The sequence below is a fragment of the Gopherus evgoodei genome, chromosome 1 (assembly GCF_007399415.2).
Source record: "Gopherus evgoodei ecotype Sinaloan lineage chromosome 1, rGopEvg1_v1.p, whole genome shotgun sequence".
Taxonomy (NCBI): Eukaryota; Metazoa; Chordata; order Testudines; family Testudinidae; genus Gopherus; species Gopherus evgoodei.
The window spans coordinates 155995918-156009847 of NC_044322.1; positions in this window are offsets into that span (position 1 = coordinate 155995918).

Below are 13930 nucleotides of genomic sequence, written 5' to 3' on the forward strand. Positions count from 1 at the left end.
AATCAAGCAAAATACTGAAATTAAGGCTCTGCACAATTTTATTATTGGGGATTTGACTTCTTAGGTCTCTCTGATGTTGTTAGCTGGATATTCTCAAACTTTCTAGTGATGGATAATGGACAAAATTAAAGTGTGCTGTTAGGCCAGGTACTCGGACATCTCTTCTCTGTTTTATACCCCATTGGTTAATTCTTTCTTCATTATGCCTTTTCCCAGAATAAAGGAGCTGAAATCCTTTCACAGCTACATTTATCCTTAGTTGCTCATATTAGCTCCGTTTCTACATCCTGTAGTTTGAATTTAACAAACACGTTTAACTACTTGACTACTACTACTACTAGTTCTAGCTCACATGTGGGCAATTTCTTATCTCTGTGCTTGCTATAGGTGTCTTTGCTGCTGTCCCTGCTTCCTTTGTCCAATATTTACTTTCTGTTCAAAATAAAGCTGTTTATTTAATTTATCATAGTCCTTGACATCTCTACATTACCATCATGGTTTGTACAGTTGCACTGATTGCCACTGAAACTGAGAATCAGCTTTAAAATCTCTTTGTAGTAGTACAAGTGTCTCACAACCTCTATGTCAAATTTTGTGGGGACCTAATTCAAGTTTACAGTTAATTTCATGTGCTACCTTCATGAGCCAATTTATCTCCACTTTTGTTTTTGCCCTTTGCTTTTTCTAAGTCTCAAATATTTGCTTTCCTAAAGTTGCAGCATGCGGGTTCAATTCTCTGCCTAGTAATTTGTATGTTGCGTATTCATTCTGATAGTTTTAAAACTGAACTGATTGCGTTTTCTGCCCATTTTTAATGTATTAATAGTAATATTATTATAATGTATTTGTATTACAGGAGGGCCCATAGGCCCTGTGGGAGATTGGGATCCCATTGAGCGAGGTACTGTCCATACGCACAGTCAGAGACAGTCTGTGCCCTGCAGAGCTTATGATCCAACTAGAGAAGACATAGTGTAGGAAGGCAAACAGAGAAGTGAAGTGGCTTGCTCAAGGTCACAGGATGAGTCAGTGGACTAGAAACCAGGTCTCTCGTCTCCCAGTCCACTCCCCTTTTGCACAAGGCAATTCCAATTTTCCAGGGGAAGAACCCTGAGTCCTTCACCATTTATTTTTTTGTTGCCTCCCCTTACTTCTACCACCCTCAAATCCCCCGCATTTCTATGTGACTGGCTACAGGCCTGATTCTAGCTTTTGCCAGAATAATAACGAGAGTCCTCTATCCCCACTGAAAGGAAAGCGATTGACGTAATTTGGCTCCTTTTCACTCCTGTCGGCTGCAAGGACATTATTTCTATGTCAGTGCACATGGCCATTTGGCATCCAATGAGACCCCTCTCTTTGTGTAAGTGAAGACAGGACGTTAATTCTTCTTGATGTACCAGGAACATTAGAGAAGCGTTTCTTTCAGGAGACAACTGATTCCCAATGTTCCTTGACAAAAAGGGAGTGTGTGGTACTGTAATTGCGTGTGGAGCAGATGAGGTAGTAACTGGGCTCCTCCTTTAGTGCAGCCCTGCTAACTGCAAGTCAGTTTTGTTGTGTGCTTGCAATATCGATGGGATGGCAAGGCTATTTATTTTACTCATAGCACTAGCTCTGCCTCAGGAATCTTTGCACTTGATTCATTCAACTTGTTTATTCTACAACCTTTAAAATTGAATTCTTCCCATTTTAAGGGCTAGTAGATAGCTTCAGAAGCTTTATGCTGTGTGCATAAAATCATATGGCACCTGTACTGCTGTATCTCTGGCCAGCCTCCCTCCCTCCTTCTCCTGACCATTTCAAAACATTCTCCTTCAGTGGCTTTCCATCAGATCATTAACTTTAGTTTATTGCCTGTAAAGAAAATTCTATGGCTTTCCTTGAGGCCTCTAGTGAACAGGAATAATTTGGAAGTTAAATGGGAAGGAAAACAGAGGAGATATCTCCTTCCAATGTTGACACTGATTTGTGTGTTTACCTGACTAACCATGGGCACTGGAGTTATTGTACCTCTTCCCTGAATTCTTGCGTCCCTCATCACTCATGAGGTGATGCCACCAGTGAATTCATTTATTTTTTATTTTTTTGTGATGGTTGGGGATGGGGGGCAAATGAGAGGTGCCCCTGGGAACAATATTAATGCTAGCAAAAGTGCTAGCATAGAAGTCAGATGAATGTGAGCTATTTCTGACATGACAGCCCATGACTCTGGATCCTATGTCTGCCCTTTATCAGAAAATGGGATGGGCTGCTGTTGTTCCACTAGAATGGAACTGTTATGTCTGTGGTAACTGTGGACTCAGGTTAATGAAGATACACAGTATTGCAGCTCGTCATTTGAATAAGCCACATATAGCCTGCATAGTGTTCTACCACTCACTATTTGGCAAGGTAGAGAGAGTGTGTATGTCATTAGACAGTGAGATGACTATTTGCTTCAGTCTCCTTTCAGGTCTGAGTCTTCCAGCTGGGATAGTTTCAAATAGGCATAACTATTTGACTGCACATTCACTTGCCAACTCAACAGTTCATCGTCATTTTTACAGTACTTTCAACTCAGCTTATCTGAGTCAGATTCACGCACCTGTTCATTTGGAGCATTGGTGAGGGAGGATTCAGAGTTTTCATTGCTTTTTGTGACTATATACAGGGGCTCTCTCTCACCTTTGCTATGTACCAATCCAAGCTAAGGTGTCAACTTTGGCATGTGTGTGTATAGTGTTCAAAGGGCACAATATTTATGCTTGTCATTTCATGCAAGGACAAATCCAGATAACAGTATCCTGGTTCAGTAGTGGGTGGGGCCCTGGCTCGGGGGAGACAGGCCATGGCAGGGAGCAGGGAAGAATCCTAGCCTTGCAGGTTGTGAAATGGTTGTGGTCAAAACTTTTTCCACTGAAAGATTTTTGATGGAAAGTTTGCTTTTTTGACCAAAGAAACATTTTTGTGGAAAGTGTCTGCTTTCCTTGAAAGTTTCCAATATATCATTAGAAAACTGAACATTTGGAACCAAAAACTGGAAAAAAATGATTTTTTCAATGAAATTGGTTGAAAATTTTTACAATTTCGCAATTGTTTTAGTCTTTGTCAAATTTTCATGGAATCCTCCCTCACCAATGCTCCACTGTCTGACTAGTTGCAATTGCAGAGCTGCTCTATGGAGTCTGGACACATCAACCTAAGAGTTGAAGTAGCCTCCAGGCTGCTGGGAGTATGTGTGTGGCATTGGTTGCTCAGCTCTCTCCACCACACTCTCTACATGGAAGCAGACCCCATACCACACAGAGTCTGGGTGTTTCTAATGCAGTGTACCACAGCCAGCCCGCCTTTGCACAGCCAAACCTCACCCATTCCTTTGTATGGGGACCCAACCTGGCCAAAGAGCAGGCTGTTCTTGCAGCCAATGGTGTAGAATGTTCAGGGGGATAAAAGGATGCTGGAGTTTGCAATAAGCATCCAGTGTACTCACCAAGGTCAGACTTCAACATGCCTCTTGAGGACAGTCCAAGGAAAAGGAAGGTTCCCACAATGTGACAATGCTCAGGCAGCCACAGTTGTCGGTGTACTCTTTTCCCACATGCTCCAGAGAGGGCCCTGTCATCTTCGCCAGGCTCAGACCATACAATTCTCATTCAAGTACCCAACAGGCTCCTCCAATCAGCACTCCCAGGACAGGGAGTAGAGGCTGTGACTCATTGTCCAGCCCCTAGGTCTGACATAAATTGGTATCCAAATACTGTGTCTTACTCTAAAAAGGAATTGAAAGAACACATATCTCCAGGTTACTAACCTCCCCCTGAGGCTGCCCCAGGATGTCCTTGGCCTGCAAGTATCAGAGAATCCCGTCTTCTCCACCCTCTTCCCCATCCACTTGCCTGCCCTTGGGCCAGGATTTTCTTGATACCCTCTTCCTTAGATAGCTCCCCATCTCCTCCCATGCATAGCTGGAGTCAGTCAGCAAAAACAAGTCACATCTGTTCATCCTCATCTTGGCACATTTCAAAATGGACCACATTCCAAATACCACAAGGCTAACTGAGGAATCATCCCCATGTCCACAAAATTCATGTCCTTACCTGGAAGGATCCTTGGCAGAAGAAGGCGAAATCTCAACATCCCTCTCAGGTTATTAGCGCCTAAATCAGTTCGGTGTGTTTGAAAATCACACCCTCATTGGCTTAATTCACACAGTTAAAGATAGTGCAGAAAACTTCAGCAAATGTAAAGATTGTATTGGCATTCACTATAAATATGCACTTGTAAACACTGGTTTGTGAACGCACAAAAACATATTGCATGTGTAATTACCTGTCTATGATTTCATGATTTTATTTTGCTGGTGCCATTTAGGAGGCTGTGCTTAAAAATTTTAATATGTCCTATTATGTTCAGAATAAGTTCATCCTCAGATGTTTAATGTAAAGCATTACCAAAAGGCTTTCTCTACTCCCAGAACACCGACCTATACCCTCCCCAAAGTTAGCAGTCCAGCATACAGTCCAGCATACTGCTGATACTAAATATCCGCATGTGGCCTCAGATTTATGGTAGTTTTCACTGTGTTTTAGTGTATTTTAAAAATAAAGTGAAAGTAATTTCAAACGTTTGCCATCATCTAAAAATGTCAAGAGTGCAAGGATAAGGGCTGGATACAAGCTGTTAAACCAACCACAGCAATCCTGGCCATGCAGTCTTGAAAAATGCAGGCTGGGTGGTATTTATTTCTAAACTGACTGTTTATAACAAAGATCTCCTAAAAGCATTGCTGCAGAAATACCAAGTGCTATAAAACTGTCATCTAGCTTTATCCTGCTTATGAAGCGAAAAGGCTAAAGAGTCTCTTCTGTAAGATCTTAAATACATTTACAGGCTAGATGAGCCACCCTGATCAAAACTTTGTATTTTGCAGCATACTATTCCAGTTCACACGCTTACAGACTGGCAAGATTCAGCCTTGACTCCCTGCCAGGCACAATAAGAAGAATTTTATAATGATCAGTCTAGTGTTGGCATTTAAAAGCAAATGCATTCTCATGCATATAAATCATCTCATGTCCTCGACAGCAAGATCCACAACAAGGACGGTCACTTTATCTCACTATAACTCTGATTTTATTACATTTAAATCTCCTCCATCAACATCCTCCCACACCAATAGATTTATTTTGTTCATCAACTAGCATGTAGTCTGGAGTGGCTGCCAACATATCTAAAGGTCATATAATGTCAGTTATTATTTTCAAATCACCGCCACTCATGAGCCCTACTTTGCAAAACTTAGATATCAAAACAATAATAAATGCTGACCATGTGCAGTCCTGCATGAACATTTGTACCCTATCCTGTAAAGAGAGTGGGAAATAAAAGGAAGAGAAGCAGAGAAATTCTTTCCCAATCTTTATTCTATTATTGTAAAATGTTGCAGGACAAGTACACCCCATCTCCCTTTGGGGCAGGGAAAAGGGCATTATTAGCCCTGTGGCTGAGTCTGCCTGACCACCCTCAGCCTCAGGGCAATCTGGCTCAGTGCTCAGAGTCAATAGAGTTGCTCTCCCTTGTAGGGCTATGTAGCCTAGTGGCCAGAGTCAGAATGGCTGCCCTCTCTTGCAGGGCTATGTGGCTTGATGGCCAGAGTCAATAAGGTTGCCCTCCTTAGCCAGGCTGCATGGCCAGGGGTAAATGAGACACCACCTAGCTGAGTCGTGGTGGTGGTGGCCAAAGTAGGCCCTTCCTATTCCACCAGGTCCCAGCCCAGAGCCCTGTCAGCAGTGAGTATACTCTGGGCCAGCGGGAATATGACTGAAACATGCTGACTTAGTTCCCAGTCCTACAACTGGATCAATGGCTAGTTCCCCTGGGATACTTCCTACCCTGACCTCCAGTGACATGATCCACGGATCTCCTGGGTCCCAGGGTTTTTTGGCCTGTGGAGTTCCCGACGGTTCCAACGTCTCCTGGGTGTCCTCAGGTAGCCGAGTATTAGCCTGGGTCTCAGCGGGGTTGGCCTCCACAACCTCAGGCTCCAGCAGCTCCCAGGCAAGAGCCTTCAATGGACATCCTCTTTCCTCAGCGGTCAGCCTTAACTGAGCTAGGCTACTTTTTATACTGTTGGAGCATGCCCAGCAGGGATGAGGGGGCATGGCTTCCTCTGCCCACAGTATGGCGTTAGCCCCTCCTTGTCCAGTGTGGGGCAAGTACACCCCATCACACATAAGCCCTGCATTCTGTAAAGCAGTATGAAGCATTATTCATTTCATTAAATAGCATGAATCCCTTTTTGCTGATAGCAGTACTTCCTTTTGATTCACTGTATAACCCAGGACTATGCACTTGCAAGCCAGTTTACCCATTACAGAACTGCCTGCTCTGTCACATCCTGATATTTTACCCTGTTATGCATCAAGAAGATTAAAAACAATTTTCAAATGCACATGTTAGGATATTGAGTCTGGTAACTCCATCTATCTGCTTCAGCACAAACTTATAAATTGAGGCCAACATAAATACCCTGAATGGAGCCTAAACCAAATATTCTTTCAACTAGAAATTTTTCAGTTTTCATAATCCAGGTAGGTTTCATTGACTATTTGCATTGTCATGAGGACTGGGCTGAATCTGCAGTGTGGTGCACTTTTATAACTGGTGTTTCCAAGCTCAGTAATATTGGGTGCCAGAGTTCATTCATTCAACAGATTAATGTGCCCAACAAGGATTTAAGTAACTCAAAGGTCAATTACATTTACTCTGTGGCCTGGGTCTTTCTGTAGATCAAGGACATACTACTTCCTTTACCCCCCTCTTCCACTGCCTTAAAAAAGTGGTTAAAAGCTCAGACATCTGGGAAGTCTTCAGCTGTCACTTTTCAGTCAATTTTATTTCAGTGGCAATGGTGGCTGAAAAGAAAAACAAGTAGAGAAAGGATTGTGATGAGAAGTTTAGCTGTACTGTTTGCCACTGCAACCTGCGTCAGATTTGGGCCCCATGACAAATTACCCCGCTACATTTCTGTGCCTGGCACCAGTGTTAATATGTTCTTCAGAATATCAGCCCAGGAGTAAAACAAGAAAAAGACAAAGACACGCACACACACATTTGTATATCCAAAGTGAGCCATTCCAGCTCTGCATAGTCTCTAACCAATGTGGAAACAACAACAAGCCATTCCTCCTCACATCATTCTGAATTATTTACTACAGCATTTCGAACTGACATCCAGACTCCTCTTCCCCCCCGTTCAAAATTTTATTGGATTGAAATGAGGTAAATAAATAGCAGGAGAGAGGAATAAATCCCATGGAAATGTACTGGCTGATAAAATAAGAATCTTTGAAATGGGTGCCTGATGTGAGGATAATTGTGTCATTTGTTAGAGTGCAATACTGATGTACTCAGAACATGGTCTCTGATACGGCAAGACCATGCTGGGGATCCTGGGACTTTGTTTATAAAAGTTTTTAGCAGAGATGAGCCCAAGTGACAAACATCCAGTTTTTTTCTCCTGCTATGATAGCTCATCTCGATTGATTGGCCTCTTACAGTTGGTATGGCTACTTCCACCTTTTCATGTTCTCTGTATGTATAAATATCTTCTTGATGTATATTCTAGTCAATGCATCTGAAGAAGTGTGCTGGCCCATGAAAACTTATGCTCAAATAAATTTGTTAGTCTCTAAAGTGCCACAAGTACTCCTGTTCTTTATCCAGATTTTTAATTCCCTCCTGCAAAGTTTGGAATGTTTTGGAGCTGAGGCCTTGGCCAAGTGCCATGGTGCCACACAACCACACAGGGAAGCAAGCCCCCCATCCACTGAGCAGCTGTGTAGAGACTGTTCAGATCATATCTCCAGTTCAGGACACAGAGCAGATGCTGCACACATGAGACTCTGCCCTATGAGCAAGTTGACAGGAAGGGCAGAGAGCGAGTGGAGCTGTGGCTCTTTCCCTCCATCCGTCTCTCACACACACCAGTTAGCAGAGGCAGAATGTCATAAATTACTCTCTCTGAACTAAAAAAGGAGCCGAGATCGGACATGTGGCTCTGAAATACAGTTCCTCCCTGAACCTCCTTCTGGGGCAGCACATCTAAATACTCAATCTTGCCCTACAGACATAGGGGCTAGGTTTTGATTCTGAATCTGCATTCCCAGCCTCCAGAGTTTCAGGGTTTGCAGATCTGTGTCTGGGTCATCCCTAACTGTAAATACTAAAGAATGAATTTCAAAACCATAGGCAGTTCCACCAGGGTGGAGTGAGGGCCAGGCTAGGTTTACCTGAACCCTCGTCTATCCCTAGTTCTAAGCTCAGTTTACTGTACAAGCAGAATCTGATCTTAATTTTAAAGTCCTTTGCAATAACATCCACCTTATATTGCAGTTGATGTCTGTGCTGATTGTAATGTGAGCATCTGTTGAATCTCACCTTCATTTCTAAGCAAGACATCTTTTCGATCCACCTCTGTCACTCCCTGGGTTTCATTTTACTGCCTAAGTCAGAAGGAAGGTAAGTAAAACGGCTGTTACTAATGTTGCTGCCAAGGATTCTGCCTCAGTGAATTATTAAATGGACAGAGCATCCATAAATCTCTGGCAGGATGAAAACATATTTGGACAAGTCAGCAGAAAGGTTGGCTGTAAGATTACCTCAGGCAACCCTGTAAGTAAGGGTGCCATCCATGACACAAAATAGAGCAGGCAGATAGGCAGTGCTACATGGCCAATGGATGCCTTGGAATGCAGGGCTGTGCACAACTTTTTGTACACTGGACTGGAGATAGGAATTTAATGAGATAGGGCCACCATATGTGCCAACAACTGCTCTGATGGAAGCACAGAGAAAGTTTTGTGACAAACTTTCTAAAGTTGTTTTGTTCATCTTAGTGCAATAAGGTGCTCTCTAAAGACGGAGCCTGATGCAAAAAACAGGATAAACAAGTGTAACTCTTGTCCTTCACCTGTCAGATATTCCCTCAATTATTGTAATGCTTTCTTTATGTGAAAGGCTCCCGTACATGCTTTTCACTCAACTGCACAGAGCTTCTTCTGCGATCATTCCTTAACAAAAGGTTTTCCCAGCTGAAGAAGAGGAGGTGGAAACAAATCACCCAAGAAGCAGAAAAATATGAGGAAGGGCACGAAGGATAAATTTAGAGGGGGCAAGAAACCAAATTCATAATTTTAAAAATAGGAGGACAAAGATGGTGGCTTTTGTGATATCCCACTGGAGCTACTGAGAACTGTTGATGCTAAGGAAACTCCCAGACCCTCATTTCCAAGCACAAAAGCAAATCCCCAAGACAAATCAGAACAGGGAAGCCGAACTCTGGCAGCAAAACTTTGAAAAAGTGAGAAAAAGGCTGAGCAAAAAGGCTTCCTTACATAGAGAACAGAAGAGAAACTGCTGCTCTAATCAGAGGAGATAGTGGACTTGCATTCACACAGCCATTTGTAACCATGTGTCCATAGCTGACGTGGAATTGAATGTTAAAAAGAGGTAGCTTGAAAATGCCTGTGAGGATCAATGGGGAAGGCAAGGTAGTCTGATAGTCATGGCTGGGGCCCTGGATGCACGAATGAGGAAAAATTATGGTTTTTGAGGCGTGACAACTAGAATGAGAAATGTCTGTCCATAAAGGGTTTCCTGATCTGTAGGGTAGATTTCGTGGAATAACACTCCATTTGTGCAGGGCAGGAGGACTTCCACTCATTTAGAAAGGACTGTAGTTCTACAGAGTGTGTCAGTGTGAACTGCTTTGTAGAAAACGGAGTTGGGAATTTAAAAGCAAGGGTGCAATATGTACATGTTTAATTTATACTGTGCAAACCAATGCATACAAATATATACTCTTTGTACTTGCAAACTGAGAAGAAGACATAATTCTTACATCAAAGAGTTTAAATAACATGCTGTTAGTTGATGTGCATCCTCAGTCATCTCCTGGTTGAACTTAAAGTTCAAAATCCTCTTGACAGGCAGTTGTTTGAAGATTGCTGTGTTAAGTGACAAGGGCATCATCTCATTTTAGTTACTGAGACCTGAAGCTAGGCTCCTAACTCCATAAGGAGGCACCTAAATAGGCCTGATTTTCAAAACTGCTGAGCACCCACCGTCAGTAAAGTCATTGAGCACTGCTGGGTGCTTACTTCTGAAAGCCAGAACTACCTACTTACTGAGGTGCCTAAAAATGGATTTAGGAGTATCACTTTAGATTTCTACTTTTGGCATTTTTATTAAAGATGAGCACATTATTTTATTTCATAAGCAGTAAAAGAGAGGTTGTCAGATACACATAATGAGGGAATACAGCAAGTCAGGGCAATGTAAGGTTTTAGTTACAATAAGTATACTTACTTCCATCATAAAATTGTATCAGTCATTTACTTTTAACTAGTTCATCCCACACGATTCATTTTCCCTCAGATGGATCAGTTATTATTCTAATATAGACAGCAAAGAATCCTGTGGCATCTTATAGACTAACAGACGTTTTGGAGCATGAGCTTTCGTGGGTGAATACCCACTTCGTCAGAGTGTAACTACAATTTATGTCCTCTTTAAATGTTCCAGCACACTGTCAGAGAGGGGGAAAAGGCTATTAGTGTAAATGAGAATCAGGCCCGATGTGTCCAGCATTATAAATATACATACCCTAAATCCTACTCCTTTGTCCTAGACATACAGAGACAGCACACCTGCCAGGGAAGCACAAGTAAATAAAGGAAGACAAAGAAATTACATTTGATCCTCTAACCTAAATGTTGTATTTTTTTCTTGCTTATTCCTTCCTTTCATTTCTTTGCCCTTTTCCATCTTCTTCAATTCTCTAACTCAGGGGTCGACGACCTCTGGCACGCAGTTTGCCAGGGTAAGCACCCACAGGCTGAGGGATGTGCTGGCCGCAGCTTCCCACTGACCCCATTGGCCTGCAGTGGCGAACCGTGGCCAGTGGGAGCCACCATCAGCCGAACCTGCTGATGCGGCAGGTAAACAAACTGGCTCGGCCCGCCAGGGTGCTTACCCTGGCAAGCTGAGTGCCAGAGGTTGCCGATTCCTGCTCTAACTCATCCTATCCCCCTCCAAACCATTTCCTTTATCTTCTCATTGTTGTGCACAGTTTTAGCCAATTTTATTTTCTCTTCTTCCTCTCCTTTTTTTGAAAAGCAATGTCTCCTTCATTCTCGCTTTCTTATTCATGCCCATTCTTCATTGTCGCTCTCCCATAACACGCTGTCTTTCCCCTCATGCACCTTCCTCCATTATCAGTCTCTCTTGCTTCCGTCATATTGGGTTCTATCTGTCATATGAGGTTCTGTTTTACCTCTGTCATACTGGATTCCATCTGTATTCCATAGGCTAAGTGAAGTCCTCCACCCATCTATAAATACCCAGTATTAGAAAGAGATAGAGCGTTCTACAGACATTAACTCATTAATAGTTACATTACCACTGTGGTGTAGATAAATATTTCTAGCCCCATTTTTCAGATGGACACACTGAAACAGAGGGATGAAATGATTGGTCCAACAACCCAGAGGGAGTCATTGTCAGACCTGGGATTTGAATGCAGTAGTCCTTCCTTCACTAGATAGGTTGGGTTGGGACTACTAAAAGTTTTCCTTGTGCCTTCTTCTGGATATTCAGTGAGTAAGTTAGACCACCTTAGACTCTTTTACACCTGGGCAGATTTGCGGTTAGTCAGTCCGGAGAAGTCTACGTGAATGTGCAGGAGTTTGACTTTAAGGAGATATAAGTTAGCATAAGGGGATAAGATCTAAGTTACCCAATCTTATGTATCACCTCTGAATTTGGGCCATTGTATCTGAAGCCTCTTCGTAGGCCAGTATCAAGCAGCTGGTGGGGCACTGGCAGCTTCGTGCTCCTCTTCATGCCCCATGGAAGACTGGAAACTATTTTATCTACACTAACTTGCCAAGGAGTTCCAATGGAGCCTAATGCTCAGAGGATTTCAAAGGTAGAAGCAATAATTGACATTCTGCAGAAAATGATCACACTATGAATGCTGTTCAGGGAGGATTTTTCAAATGAGATAATATCAACCACAGCTGTAATAAAAAGCTTACTAAAAAGAAACTGTGCCCTTATCAAGAACATTATCGTCTCTGGGGAATCAAAGCAAAGCCTGATATCAGTGAATCTTGGGACTGAAAGAAGATTTTAGTCAATGGGTTTGTACCAGTGTAAATGAAGAACAAATGTGGCCTCCAGAGTGTAATGAGGGCACCTCTAAGGTTGTAGAGTTATAATTATATCCTAACTATGTTTCTCCATTGGATAATGAAAATGGTTTTAGAATTCCTAGCCTCCCTTCTGGTGCTTCCATTAGTTCTGGGAGATTTGGTGAAGGTACTGAAGAGTAAGATAGATATTGTATGTTAATAATTTTATACTCTCTTGATATATGGCAGATTCTAACAAAATAATTACAGTCAAAGGGCTGCACAGAATACAAACCAAAACAGATTTTGTCCCAAAATGAAAACTCCCATTTTACACCATCCAGCTAACCAAAGGCTTATGGAGTAGTGGGTCGGGGAGAGATTACATTTAATGGTAAGACAGCTAATTAAAAAACAAGTTGCTGCCACTTTGTCTGCCTCTCATTTGCTAGAGTGTTGCTATTCTCACTGCCCAAAGGAAAAATCAACCAAAGAGAAAATAGTGATGTCTGGTGTGAGTGAAGGAAAGAAAGAGAAAAGAAAAGAAAATCTTGTGATTAATATACTGGACTGAGAGTCAGGAGATCGGGAATTAATGCCCTGCACTTCCACAGCTTTCCCGTGTGACCTTGGGAGTGATACTTAATGACTTAATTTCAAAGGTGCTAAGCACTTTCAGCGGGACTTGTGGGTGCCAGTCATTTTGAATAGCAGTCAATTAATGTCTCTCTGCCTCAGTTCCTTATATGTAAAAAAGGGACAACAGTAATTCTTCACTCACACATAGGACAATTGTGAGGCTAAATCTATTAATGTTTGAGATACTTTTACAGTGATAGGGACAATGTAATGTACCTGGGGGGACAGAGGAAAAAAAAACAAGAGGGCCATAACTCAGACTTTATGGCACTTCCTCAGTTCTCCCAGAAAATGACGGCAGGGCTTGGAGACAAAGAGTAGGTGAACAGGAAGCATCATCAGTCAAGTGTTTCTTTTCTAACAAGGTTTTGCAGAACTATGGCCTACATATAAACATCATATTGTTTATATGTATGATCCATGATCATAGCATTAACACTTTGTGTTTGCATGATCTACATCAACTGTTTTTAATTATACAGTGCTGGAGTAACTGATGCTTTGAAGAGTAGCAGCCATGTTAGCCTGTATCTGCAAAAAGAACAGGAGTACTTGTGGCACCTTAGAGACTAACAAATTTATTTGAGCATAAGCTTTCATGGGCTACAGCCAACTTCATCAGATGCATGCAGTGGAAAATATAGTAGGAAGAGATATATATATACACAGAGAAAACATGAAACAATGGGTGTTACCATACACACTCTAATGAGAGTGACCTGTTAAGGTGATCTATTACCAGCAGGAGAGAGAGAGAAGCTTTTTGTAGTGGTAATCAAAATGGTCCACTTGCAGCAGCTGACAAGAAGTTGTGAGGAACAGTGTGTGTGTGTGTGTGGGGGAAATGAACATGGGGAAATAGTTTTACTTTGTGTAATGACCCATCCACTCCCAGTCTTTATTCAAGCCTAATTTGATGGTGTCCATTTTGCAAATTAATTCCAATTCAGTAGTCTCTCAGTGGAGTCTGTTTTTAAAGTTTTTTTGTTGCAATATTGCTACTTTTAGGTCTGTAATCCAGTGGCCAGGGAGGTTGAAGTGTTCTCTGACTAGTTTTTGAATGTTATAATTCTTGACGTCTGATTTGTGTCCATTTATTCTTTTACATAGAGATT